Genomic DNA, 13,145 nt, shown 5'->3' on the forward strand with positions numbered 1-13,145 from the left:
ATTTGCTATGCCAGCTGTGAAGTCAATGCAGAATTAGTCACATTTCTATCAATGTTTGGTTACTCTACCCAAAGAAATTATTTTGAACTCAACACCCTTGTTGTCTTTACTAATTACATCTAAAAGCAAAATAAAATTGTCTTTCAGCCAAAGTCTACACTGGCATATGGAGGATATCTTCTCTCTGACTAGTAATACAGGATGCATAAGGAAGAGCATGCACATTTCTGGACCCAGTGTACACCTCCAACGCAAGGTGTATATATATCATGCCTTGAAATTTGACCTTTGGTTCCAATTAGTTTGTGGTATGTGGTTGAGTCAGCAGAGGAGTCAAAATGAGTTGCAGCTGGATGATATGGAGGTCAGAGTACAGGGAGTAAACATTCGTGCCAGTGGTATAGTATAAGAAACAGAAATGAATTCTGAGTAAATTGAGGAGGCTGGCATGAAAACCTCAAAAGTTATAGGTTATGGGCACTAACTAGAAAATGGACTTTCATTAGACTTGTAGAATTATTATGTTAGTAATATGAAGACACGTTTTGGACTGAGGACAATGTATTAGTGATAACAGTTGTGATTTTGATTCTGCAAAGAGGTTGTTATTCACACATGATGCTCATCTGGCATCACCTCCAAGGTAACTTCGTAACTTGCCACAGAGATCTGCATGATCCTGAGCTTATTGAAACCAAGGCTTGTTGCTGTAAAACACAAGAGGCTCTGCAACAGGAATACATGGAATCAATATGATAAATAGAGCCATTTCAGAAATGTACTTTTGTTTGTTTGTTTTTCTGTTTTCATGAAGGATGACATTTCAGCCTTGCATGTAGAACCTGACTAAAGCCCTAGGCAATACTTATGTAGCATCTAAGCCCTAGCACTCTGGTTTATTGGAACTACTATCACACTAGTGTGTTTTTGAACTATTCACTCTGGTGCTGCATTTCACCCTTTGGGTTTATATTATCATTCATGGTTACAAAAACCTGGTGAAAACTGAGTCTGAATATGACTACACTCTCCAAGTATGCCTCCCTGAAGCTGACCTCTTCACATTTCTTATCTGGTTACATTTAAAGCTGCTGACACTTTTATGTAATATTTAGTCCCATGTCTCTCTGAAAGAAAAGACCAAATCTAGCTGTGTTCTGCAGTAAACAAACACAGCTCCTATGCCTTATTTGCCCAGGTGGCCATATGACAGCCCATGATATGTCAGTTGTTCTTGTTGTTGATCTTTTGCAATTAGCATCCTAGAACAAAAAGTTTATATTGAAATACATGTTTAAGCACTGAGGATCAGAGTCTCCTATTTCATGCCTTGGCAGGGGAAGCTCCCTTGGGCAATTTCTGGTTTCACAAATAGCATCACTGTCGATACTGGAGCCTGTAACAAAGTGAAGTAACTGGGGTGTCAGAAACTGGCCCTCCACTACACAGATTCTGTATTTCTTTCAGATTCTTATTGTATTTGTGGTTCAGCCTGTGAAGATCAGAGTGAGCAGGGGTAATGGTGACATTGCAAACCATCAGATCAAACATAAGAATAACTTCCTGCTTAGCAAACAGAGCATAGGGATTCACCCCCATGGACTGGAGAACTGAAGGGATTATCTGCTCTGCTAAATTACATCCCCTGCAGTCAATTGAACAAACCAAGTCAGTCTCATGCACCAGATCCAACAAAACATCTCCCAGCACCTTGTAGCAACTGTAAGGTCTGTAGTGACAGATAAAACATAGAATAACATACACCAGCTGAGGACCTGTCCCTTTCTCTCTGTCTGCCTCTCTTTCCTGGGTCTTTTAAGATCTAGCTGAACTTTTGTTCTTACTGAGTCTGGATAAGATTAGCTTTTGCCACATTGTGGCACCAGTACCCAAAGTAGCAATAGTCTATGCTGCACGTTGAAAGACAATGTGAAGGGGACTAAGCTTAAATATCTCTGAATAAAATTATAATGCAAAGTAGTAGTCTTCATCTTTTATAAAGTACATAAACAGGGTAATATTTGCCTTGGTTCAAAAGTCACAAGGTGCTTTAATTACACTGCTTAACGTTCCTGCTGAATTTTCTACGTCAGACATCTGTATGGCAGTGTTAAGTCAACCAACCTTGGATTATTATTCTAAGTACAGGGCGAAAAAACTAACCATGACCTGGATTATAAAATGTTGACATTAAAAGTCTGCTGCTCCTTGTAAAAAGCGTGGTTTTGTAATTTAAAGAAATCTGATCTCCTGAAAGTGCCCTGCTGGGCCTGCAGCTGACTTCATGTTTGTCTGAGTTTTAACAGATTCAACAGAACTAGTATGATTAAAGCAACTTTCAGCTCCCTGCATTTTTGGAACAGAGCTGTGGAAAAGACACTTGGAGTTAAAGATGACAGCTCCCTGGAGATCTCAACTTCACCAGCTTCATTAGAAATTTAATTATGAAACTTAAAGCTCTAGCTTTAATCCAAAGCTTATTTGTGATTCCTTGGTTACTTGTGAAAAATCAGTTATTTTTTAGCTGTGCTCATTTAGGATCGATGTGAAAGGTACATGCCCAAAAGCAAGTTACCACAAGGTAAACTAAGATTGCATTCATAGCCTCCAACTTAACCTGCTGTAACTGGCTGTGCATGCATTCTTAGCCAGCTATAAATGCACGGCAACTACCTCAGAAACAAATTCATGGCAAGGCAGGGCAATAAGACATTGTCCTTGCTCTGTACTGATTAAATAAAGAGCAGACTTTCAGTTCTGTAACTGCACTGTTGACATTTTATCACAGCTCTTATCAAGAAGACTATCTTGGAAGCTCCAGAGGGAAACAAGTGCATGTAATTACCACATATGCTAAAAGAACAGTTGTTTATATCAGTGAGCTAATTCTTATCTACAAATGTCAGTGGGTAGGTGCCAGCTGCACTACATTTGTACACAGAGTATTATCTATAATGTAGACAGGTATATCTCTGCAGGCAGACCTTGAGGCCTGCTTTAAAGCAATTTCCTTTTTTTGCATGCTTTTAAAAACATAGTTTGTCAATTATGTTAGGGGATTTCTGTATCTCTGCCTTTTACTGCAACTGCTAATCTTGATCTGCTTGAACTCCTTATCTTGATCATCACGGATGCTTTCACTAACACTACATTTTGTCAAGAAACCATTCTGGAAAACTACTGTATTACCTTACAAAAGAGCACTAGATGTAATTCACCACTGAGAGGCATCCAGTCTTGCCTGTGTTATTCACCAATGAGATCTCAACTCAGCCTGAAAATTTGAATTATGTTCTAACCTTGCACTGGTCTCTTCATTTAGCAGTGAATTTCTCTTCTTAGAAATCCCTTCAAAACTGTAAAACAGAAATCATAATATAATCAGCAAACCCCAGGCATAAAAAACAGACTGTACTTGCAGAAATCAAAATAGAAATAATACAGTTGAAAAGACACTATGACCAAAGCATCATGCACTATAAACCTTTAGGAGTAGATTAAATTTCCAACTTTCTTGAACTTACACTCAATTTTAAGATACTCTGCATGCTTTCAAATGCAGGAGGAGGGAGTGGTTGCTTCTAAACGTTTAGCAGAAGAGCTAAAAGTGATAGAGAGGTTAAAAAAGTGTTCTGCACAGCTATTGGACTACATCCAAAAGGAAAGCAAGCAGCAACATTAAGGTGTATCTTCTACACACACCTTAGCCTGGGCAAACCTTGCAGTCATCAAGTTTCCAGTGCTGTGTTATGCAGACTGGAAAGGAGGGCGGATGAAGACAGGGCAGCTGTAAGTCTTGGGCAGCCTTCCAGAAGAGCTCTGGCAGAAGCAGCTGTTGGTGGATGGCGTTGAATCATTGCACCCTGGTGGCACGGGCGACACAGCTGGCACCACCCAGTTTGTGAGCAGCCCGGTTTCTTTTGGTAGCTCTGGCTGCAGGAAGGCTGTAGCCACTCACTCTGACTTCCTCCCCAGACAGACGGGCTGTCTGGAAGGCTCTGTGCCAGGGTTCATGCTGGCACAGCGGTTCAGCCCCTAGTTAGGAGGATTTTGTTACTAATGCATTTGTAATGCGACTGATGTTAGTGTTACAGTACTGTCGTGCTTTTTACAGAAGCTGTATTTGTTTGCTCCTATGTGAAAAAGCAGAAACAGAAAGGATTTTTTTTCGTGTTGTGTAGTGAGAAGTGGAAACCAACACTTAAAACCTTTTCCATAATGTCCTGACCCACTGTGCTGCTTTACCTATAGAGGCTGATGGAAACAGAGAACTTGGACCAACATGCGCTTCTCCTTGTTTTGCAAACTGACCAAGTTCCACTTTCCAATGCGAGGTAGTATGTGTATACTCACCGTAAGACCAAACTGTTAGCTAATCCTCTGTTCTGGAATCCATCTGACAAAGGAGTGGAGTAGTGAGACATTTTCCTTCTGTAATCTGTTTAAGTAAATGAAATTAAATCTCTTCTTGGCCAGTTTTAAAGATCAAGTCATAAAAGCCTGGAATAGTACTGTTGTATACATTTCTCTTGGAAAGTATCTGCTTCAGCTTTTCTCTTTGTTAATCAGGTCTGAGACATCCATTAGAGAACAGTTTATTCCCAGCTTTAGTTAATATTTTTCAAATGTGCTGTATTTGTATAGATTAGCTCCTGCTCTCTCCACTCTCAAAGATTATCTGAGGACAGGACAACTAACGTCTACCTGAAACCTGTCAGATTTTTTCCCAATGTCAGAACAGGCACAGGAAAATTATCTGTAGAAAACAACTTGTTGAATTAGTTGTGGTCCTTTCCCTTTTGTAGGACTATTCTTAATTTAGTGGCTTGTTTGGTTTGTTTTTTCAGTAGTAGTGGATTGTTTAAAAACAGGTTCATTATTCAGTGCACATTGGAAGCAAACCTGTTTAAATTCTGATGTCTTCAGGGAGATTGTTCACCTTATGTATTTATTTTTATTAATAATTTCTGTGATGACTGCTACCTGCATGCACAATTCTACTGTACTGTTTCTGTTCCTTACAAAGCAAACAGAAGGTAAGGAAAATGTTTGAGATGGTCTTTGTCATCTTATCAGGACTTGAATTATTTTTAGGACAGGGCTGTAGCAACTGATGCAGTTAAAAGCTAACATCGTGTAAGCTGGGAGAATTGCCATTGCATCCGTGGCCACTTTGGGTCAGATCCTGCCTTTCCTAGCAGGGATAAGTTGGTATTATCTTGTTTTTCTTCCACTATTGCCACACAAAGCAAGGACTTAGGACATACATGTATACAGATCTGTCTATGACTATCTTAAAGCAATGATGCCATCTTAATGACTCCTTCCCTCCCTCCCCTACAGATAAATTACTTTTCAGACGACTCGGCTTACCTCTCTGGTCTCAGTGCCCAGCTTCACAAGTGCTGGCTTGGAGGAAGGACCTGAGGGCAGAGTGTGGGACTGTCATTTTCAGTGTTAGTGCAGCCTTAGGCATACTTCAACTGATTGTGGAACTGTATCTCTAATTAGGGCTGTGACAGGGAGCCTGGCTGTGAATGAGTATATTTGCTTGCAAAATAGCCCAGACCTTATGTATTTCCATGCAAGCAGGTGCAGACCACTTCTGTGAAGCTCGGCCTGCACTAATCCTTGAACTGGCAGTGCAGGAGAAGGAAATGCAGAAGGCTGAGCTCCTCTCAGGCACAGCCCCATGCTAACGATGCCACACTGTGTCCAGATCCAGGGTGGCAAGACAGTGTTCCACTGTGTGGCCTTCGCAGTTCCAGCCTCTATCAGGTAGGTGCTCTGTGCAACCAAATGCCAAAATTCTCCCCTCATCAAAAGAGGAGGTATCTTACAGCAGATCATAAAGGAAAGCTGAGCCCAGACATAGTGACTGAGGCCATCCTTTGAGTGAGAGAGCACACTTTCCATCCTCACCTGACTCTATTTTCCTTGTTCGTGAGACCATTGAGTATCATGACAGTCCACTTGGAAGGGACTGGAAGAGTGCTTCTGGACAGGGTGTTGAAACTGGCTCGATCAAGTACCTCACTATTTTTTATTTCCCCCTGCCACTTAAGTTTTTCAATCAGCTAGAGCTTACAAATCTAGCAAATAAAATATTTCTCCTACGGGTGGTATTAAATTGCATGCAAAGACCTGTGGGCAGGTAGCCAGAACAATAACAAAGCCGCTTTGAAAGTATTTATCTCTGGCAATACTTTATACTTCTCTTTGCTGTCTATCTGAATATTTCAGTGTATTTTAAGCTCTTGGTGAATTAAACCTCACAAGTAAGGTTATCTCTCTTTTTCCTGCTGGAGAAACCAAAAACCAAAGGGGTTACAAATAAAATTTGGAGACCCCTTTGTGTTTTGAGTAATACCCAAGCCCCGGGATGCACTGATGACAAGAAGGCTATTCACAAACCATCATACTATCTGATGTGAATCTGGCTGTGTGACTTACCTGTCAAAATGAAGTTAGTGGAGAAAGAGTTGTCCTGTCTCCCGATTCTTGGTTGTGCACCTCAGTTACAGTGCTGGTTTTGTGGTTTTTTTTTCTTCTCTTTAGAAGTAGTATTATTGAAGAGTCAGGTACTCAACCCTCAGAAGAAACACTTTGGGGTGTTATTGGAAGATACACACAGAATTTTCCAGTGTCAAGGCCTGATTGAAAAGAAATGCAAGACTCTGCATATTTACTGCGTTAACAGTTACAGCTACCTGCTGTTGCATATGACTTTGGTTTTCTTTTCCTCAGAGCAGCGGGATCTCCTTGCTGTAGTCGAGAGCTGATTTTTTCCCCCTTTTTGTCTACCCTGAGCCATTTTGCTCAGCAATGCAAAGAGGGATCCTTTTGGAAAGCAGAGTTGTGTGGCATATTTATATGATCAGCTTGAACTATAAACTAGCAGAGGAAAATCTAAAGGGGATGACAGGAATCCAAAGACTTTTTAAAACAGCTTGAAAATTCCAGGAGTTCAAATGAGAACCTCACAATGATCTGAACTCACATGTGCTTGTGGTGGTGCCAAGAATTTTAAATTAACCAGTAAATTACAGTCAAGGCAGGAGTCAGATTTTTAATCTTATGGGATTGTGGTAGGGCTGGAGGAACAAGGAGAGATAAAAGAAATGATGGCAACACTAAAAGGGAAGGAGATGGCCTCAGAGATATCTGAAGTGGACGCTATTGATAAAATGGACAACTAGTTTACATAAATCAGCACTGCAAACATGGTGGGGTAATCAAGAACTGGGTAAGACTAGTTAAAAGTGGCCTGTATGATAAAGGGACAAAATTAGGTACCAGTAGCCCTTACAGAAAGGAACTGTTTCTTCCCTGAGGCACCAGAATCTCTAGAAACACCTGTGACAGTTCTACTGAACATAATTATAGTTGTCAGGTGGCAAGATGTGATAAGATCAGATAATTCCCCTATTCAGAACTGAATGTGAGGTCCACTGAAATCAATTAGATATTCCCAGGTTATTTCAGTGAATGCCAGGTCAGTGAGGGAAGAACCTGCTTAGAAAATGACTGTGGTATTGCAAAGCAGACAAATGGTTGGCACAGCTGCCTGAAGGGGAAATGAATTTTGAGGAAATGTCCTGCTTTGTGATGCTGATGTGTCACCTCCTGTCTGCTCAGGAGTGCATTGATTGAGGACCAAAGAAGAGAAGAGACGGAGCTCAGTGTATGGGTGCTACAGATCATAAACACCTATGTGCAGGTAAGGCTTTAACTGTGCAGATTGCAGTTACACGTATTTCAATAAAATTTAGATGTTTTGAAGCTAAGTTTTCCTGAATTCTGAATCAGAGAAGAAATGCAAATATGTATTGCAAATCAGATATCCCAGTACTTAAGGCTGTATACACATGCAATGCATGAAGTCCTATATACTATTTGGACATTAGCATGCTTATGTGGGGAAGTTAAATAAAAATTAGTTTGATGAAGGAACAGATTTGTCTACCAAACTTCCAGTGGCTTCAAAACAAAGTTTAAAAATAGGAAATTTCAGAGGTAGTAACTTGACAGTGTTCTTGCTAGCTAATGACCTAAGCATATGAGACATCTGAAGTGTTTATTGTGCATCAAGTTGTTGACATGGATCTTGAGAGTCTGGTACGTTATTTAAAAAATAATTTGGGGGGGAAGGAGAGGGGAATTATGGACTATTCTAAAAGAAATAAGTCTTGCAGCACACAAACTTTTTGCATTGTAGCCAAACAGCCTTTCTGACTGTGGTACTGAAGAGAACAAAGGAAAGAGGGTTGCTCCCCACTTTTACTTTTTTCTTAACTCCTGAGGGAACAGTTGAAAGATGGTTGTTTCCTCTAGCCTATTCCAAATGTTTTTCTAATTACAGTTTCAACAGGTAATTGCCTGCTTTCAAACAGCTTGAAAGGGGAAATAAAAATGATAATTTAGACTTCAGGTGAACCCTGATAATATTCTTAATCATAAGAAAAGATTCTTTAAGGGATGTTCACACAGAGTAAAAAAATCCTTTTATAAGTAGCAGCATAGTTGATATTAACAGTAGTCTTGACTTAAAACTGCTGTGTGTGTATGAGTGCATACTCAATGTGTGTGTGTGAAGAGGGTAGGAGAAAGTCTTATTTTTCTGAGTGATGATCTTGTTTAAACCAAAAATGTGGTTTGGTCTTTTAAGCAGTGCAGACACAAATGCTAAAAGAACAATTTCAGATCCCAGTTTAGGTAGGAGTTTATTTATGACAGCAAAAGTCTTTTCAGAATAGTCAGTGGGACTTTTATACATATTTCATGATGTGTCTAATCTTTAAAGCTCTGTAATACATACAAGCTTTCAGCTAAAAGTCAGTGACTTTTACAGAGGAATATTCTGACACGAGTAAGGAGACTTTTACTTTCAAAATGTTAATTAAAAAAAAAGAAAAGAAAAAAAAAAGGAGAGATTCTAACTGTGGATGCTAACTATCCACAGGTATTGTGTTGAAATAACTTTGCAAGTAAAGCCATGGCATCATGCGGGATTTACCTGCATAAGTCCTGTTCCTGTCTCTGGCTGTTCAGTGGAGATCTTCAGTACCACAGCGCTCCATCTGCCGGTGCATGGGACAAGTCTCCAGTGCATCACTGCCTCCCTCTGCAGCCTTGGAAGCTGGCTCTGAATGATTTTTGATGCCTTAGATCAACCCGTGAGGCTGCTTTCGTGCTGGGGAGAGTTGCGATATTTAGCCTGTGGTATCACCTTACTTCCTTCCTCTCCCCTTTGGCTGTCAAGGCATCTTCATCCATCATCGAGGCTATGGGCTGATATCACGTTTCAGTCTTTTCAGAGCTGGGATTTTGAGGCTGAGGATCTCTGAATGACCCAGCTCTCAAACCACAACTAGCTGTGGCTGCCAGTTATTCTGATTGAGCAGTAACTGCTGTGTGTAGAATGGTGCTCTAGAAGGGAGCAAGTAAACGAATATTTATTGCTAATGTCTGAGGTATTCGTTTACTATCTGCACTTGGTAATGTCTTGTCAAGTAACCTGAATCATAGGCTAAAAAACTCCTTTGAAGTGGGGGGAAAAATGTCTGGATATCTGAACAGCACTGGGGTTATTCATTCAGTAAAAAACGATCTTGAACTGATCTTGAACTGCAGTGACAGTCAAATCTGCATGGTTAGTGCAAGTTAGAAAAACTCGAGTGGAAACCAAAATATGTTGTTTGGATTTTGACTTTTTACTATGACAAAAAGCTGATCTCATGATGCAAAAATTAAACGTTTCAAAAAGTGACAATATGGGATGCTCAGTGTTGCTTGTTTCCCAAATAAGACATAACTTAAGAAATCAGTTCATTTTGACCAGAATTACCTTTGCAAGTGGAAAATGATTCAGCCAAAGGCTCTCCAAGGAAATTTATCATTATTTCTCCAGCTTCTGAAAGCAATACCAGAAGTTAATAACCACTTATGTAGACATATTCTAATCTTTCATGGGGCAGAGAAACTAAGCTGACCCTACTTTTCCAACTGTAAAACTAATTTTCTTCAACTGAAGTCAGGGTTTGCAGCCGGCTCCTTGCAGCACTTTGCATTTCTGCAGCACGGGGAAGCTTCCAAATCTCCCAGCTACCGTGAGGGAAATGGGAGATACGCTGGAAGGAAAGTGAGATCGTCTGGAATAGAGATCAGACGGTGTGTTTTCAGGCGTTTCTCACGGACTTTTTCACCGGTGTGTTCGTACTCGTCGAGGCGGCCCGAAGCCAGCGAAGCTTTAATTGTCGCCGGGCGCTCAGGGCTGGTTGTCAGACAGCCCGTGTTTGCCTTGGCCCCGGCGCTTCCTCCCTCAGGCTGTGAGGCGCGGCGGCCGCTGGGTACCGTGGGCCGGCAGAGGGCGCGCGGCTCCAGGCCGGAGACCTGCGCTCTGCCCCCGAAAACACCCCACCCGAGTGGGATCCTCGGCTTTATCTGAATGCAAAGGGTGGAAGTTTATTTGTGGGGTTGTGCCCTTCCCCCCGCTCCCGCCTCCGTTTTTCCTGCGGTTACAAACCTTTTCCTTTAGCCTGGAGAAAAGGAGGCTGAGAGGAGACCTGATCACTCTCTACAACTACTTAAAAGGATGTTGTAGCATGGAGGGTGTTGGTCTCTTCTCCCAAATAACAAGTGATAGGACAAGAGGAAATGGCCTCAAATTGCACCAGGGAAGGTTTAGATTGGATATTAGGAAAAATTTCTTCATGGAAAGGGTTGTCAGGCATTGGAACAGGCTGCCCAGGAAAGTGGTGGAGTCACCATCCTTGGAGGTGTTTAAAAGACATTTAGACGAGGTTCTTAGGGACGTGGTTTAGTGCTAGAGTTAGGTTACAGTTGGACTCAATGATCATAAGGGTCTCTTCCAACCAATATTATTCTAATTCCTACTCCTACAGATTCCACTGCTGCAGGGTGTTTATCAGTGCGGGTCACACCCCACCCCAGCAGCCCTCCTCCTGCCACCGCCAGCAAGCCCGCTGAGTCCTCTCTCACACAGCCACCTTCCCTGAGCTGTCCCCGCGTCCTCTGCTGTGCCCATCCTCCCCTCATCACAGGGCACCACAAGGGTATGAAGTGCTGTCATCAGACCCTTACAAAAGAGCTACTTATCTTTTTTTTTAACCTTTAATACTTTAAGGAACTACCTTACCTGATTAAATACAGAAATCATATTCATTTTTTCCTCTTTTTTTTTGTTCTTTTTAATTTGCATTACCTACCAGGGCAGCGCTGCCCCTTGTGATTTATCTCTTCTCCCTGAGGTCTTTCTAGTCATCACCACCTTTGCTTGCCCTGCCCGAGTGTTCCTGGCTGCTTCTCCCCCAGGGTCACAGCTTCAGCAGTGACCTCAGCAGAGCTGCCTCAGCCCCACCAGGTCCCCTTGACATCGTCACTGTTGTTCTGTACCTTGCTGCCTACAGAGCTCATCGTAATCCTCACAGGGAGCTAATACTCTCAGGCATTCTGTGGCAATGCCTCGCAGGTGAGAGGTCTTGCTGAGGACTGAATGCTGTCCACAAGTCCCTGCTTGTATGAAGTTACGGTCTGAAGAAGTGAATTTTGCTTTTTTCTGCTGCTTCATTCAGGGCACTCTGTTCCTCCTGCATCAACTTCTCGGCGTTGTGCTACTGGGAAATGTCATTGCCACGCACCACTTTTTTTTTTTTGCTTTCAAGTCAATACTTCCACATATTTTCCTCGATGATGCAGTTAGCCTTGTTTTCACACGGCAAAAAATGCATTTCAAATTTGTATCCATCTCATCCACTGGATGATGGACTGAGGACTAAGTTAAATAAATTAGACTAATTTTGGCCCTTGTGGGATGAGTCTGCCCCTTTATCACTCCTCACTGCCAACAGAGCCTCTACAAGTGCATCAGTGGTGTTTGATCAGATACTCAATTCATTACTGTGCTGGGTCGGCCAAGATAGGCTTAATTTCTACACTGCCAAGGCCTGGAACTAGGCAAAGGGGTTATTAGATACCATATTAGGTCATGCTCAGTTACAAAGGGGGTGGGCAGGGGGAGCAGTCACTCTCTCTCTCTGGCTCTGTGGCAGGGAGCTGGGCAGTCAAGGTCACTCCTGGTTTCTCTCTGGACCGTGTGGTTTGGTGCTTTTGTATTTTGGGTGTTAGCTGCAGTTCGGGGCACGGCAGTCTCAGCGTGAGCTGTGGCCAGGGTGACAGGAGAATAAGGCGCAAGCTGCGGCAGGAGTCCATGGGCTGCTTCGGAGCGGGGCAGGCCACTGCAGTGAGACTGCCACGTGGCGGTTGTGCTGTGTGTTCGTTGCTTTTTAAGTTCTTCTATTACTGTTGTTGTTACTGTTTGTTCGGTTTTTCTTTGCTGTTCTGTTATACTGTTCTTATCCCAAACCACGAGTTTTACCTTATTTTCTGATCCTCCTCCCCATTCCACCAGGGGCAAGGGAAGGGTGAGCTGGGGCTAAACTACAAGAATTACAAGATTATGATTTGCTTACCTGAGGTTTGACAACTGGTTTTAGAATTTAAGGCAGAGTTGCAGCAGAAGCTGGCCTGCGTTTTTGGTGGATTGCTCTGGGGAGGGAAGTTCTCTCAAGATCTGGAGAAGCAGTGTTGCGTTCACGCAGTCCCTGCACTGCTGCAGAATGATCAGCCCTCCTTGGGGAATCCAAACATGTTTCCAAAGTCTCTTTCTCTAGAGAGAGAGCACCTGTCCAACCGTAAAGAAGAGTCTCCAGCAGCTATTACAATAGTCTGCAGGCTACGGCGATACCCCTCAGAGAGATACCCGGCCTTGACACGAATGAGTCCTCTGTACCCCTATTGTAAAACATAAACTGTGTGGAAGGTATTTTAACAAGCTCTGGACACAAATGATTCAAAGGCAGCATTTCCAATGCATGCTTCCTTGTATGAAACAGAAAAGTCAACCATGTGAAGGCTGAAAAGTCACTGGGCACCAACACAGCATTATATAGAGAAATATATATGTTTCCATACATATCTCTGGCCTAACAGCCTGTCTTGTGGGTTCTGTGAGTAGGTTCCAATAGAGTTCATAAGCTGAAATGTCCACAAAATGTTACTTTTACGTTTATCTGGGAGTTCCTCTGATTACACCATGGGGTCTCATGCAGTGTTCTTGGGGCACT

The sequence above is a fragment of the Streptopelia decaocto genome (genome assembly GCF_964273445.1).
Source record: "Streptopelia decaocto genome assembly, chromosome: 2".
NCBI classification, from domain to species: domain Eukaryota; kingdom Metazoa; phylum Chordata; class Aves; order Columbiformes; family Columbidae; genus Streptopelia; species Streptopelia decaocto.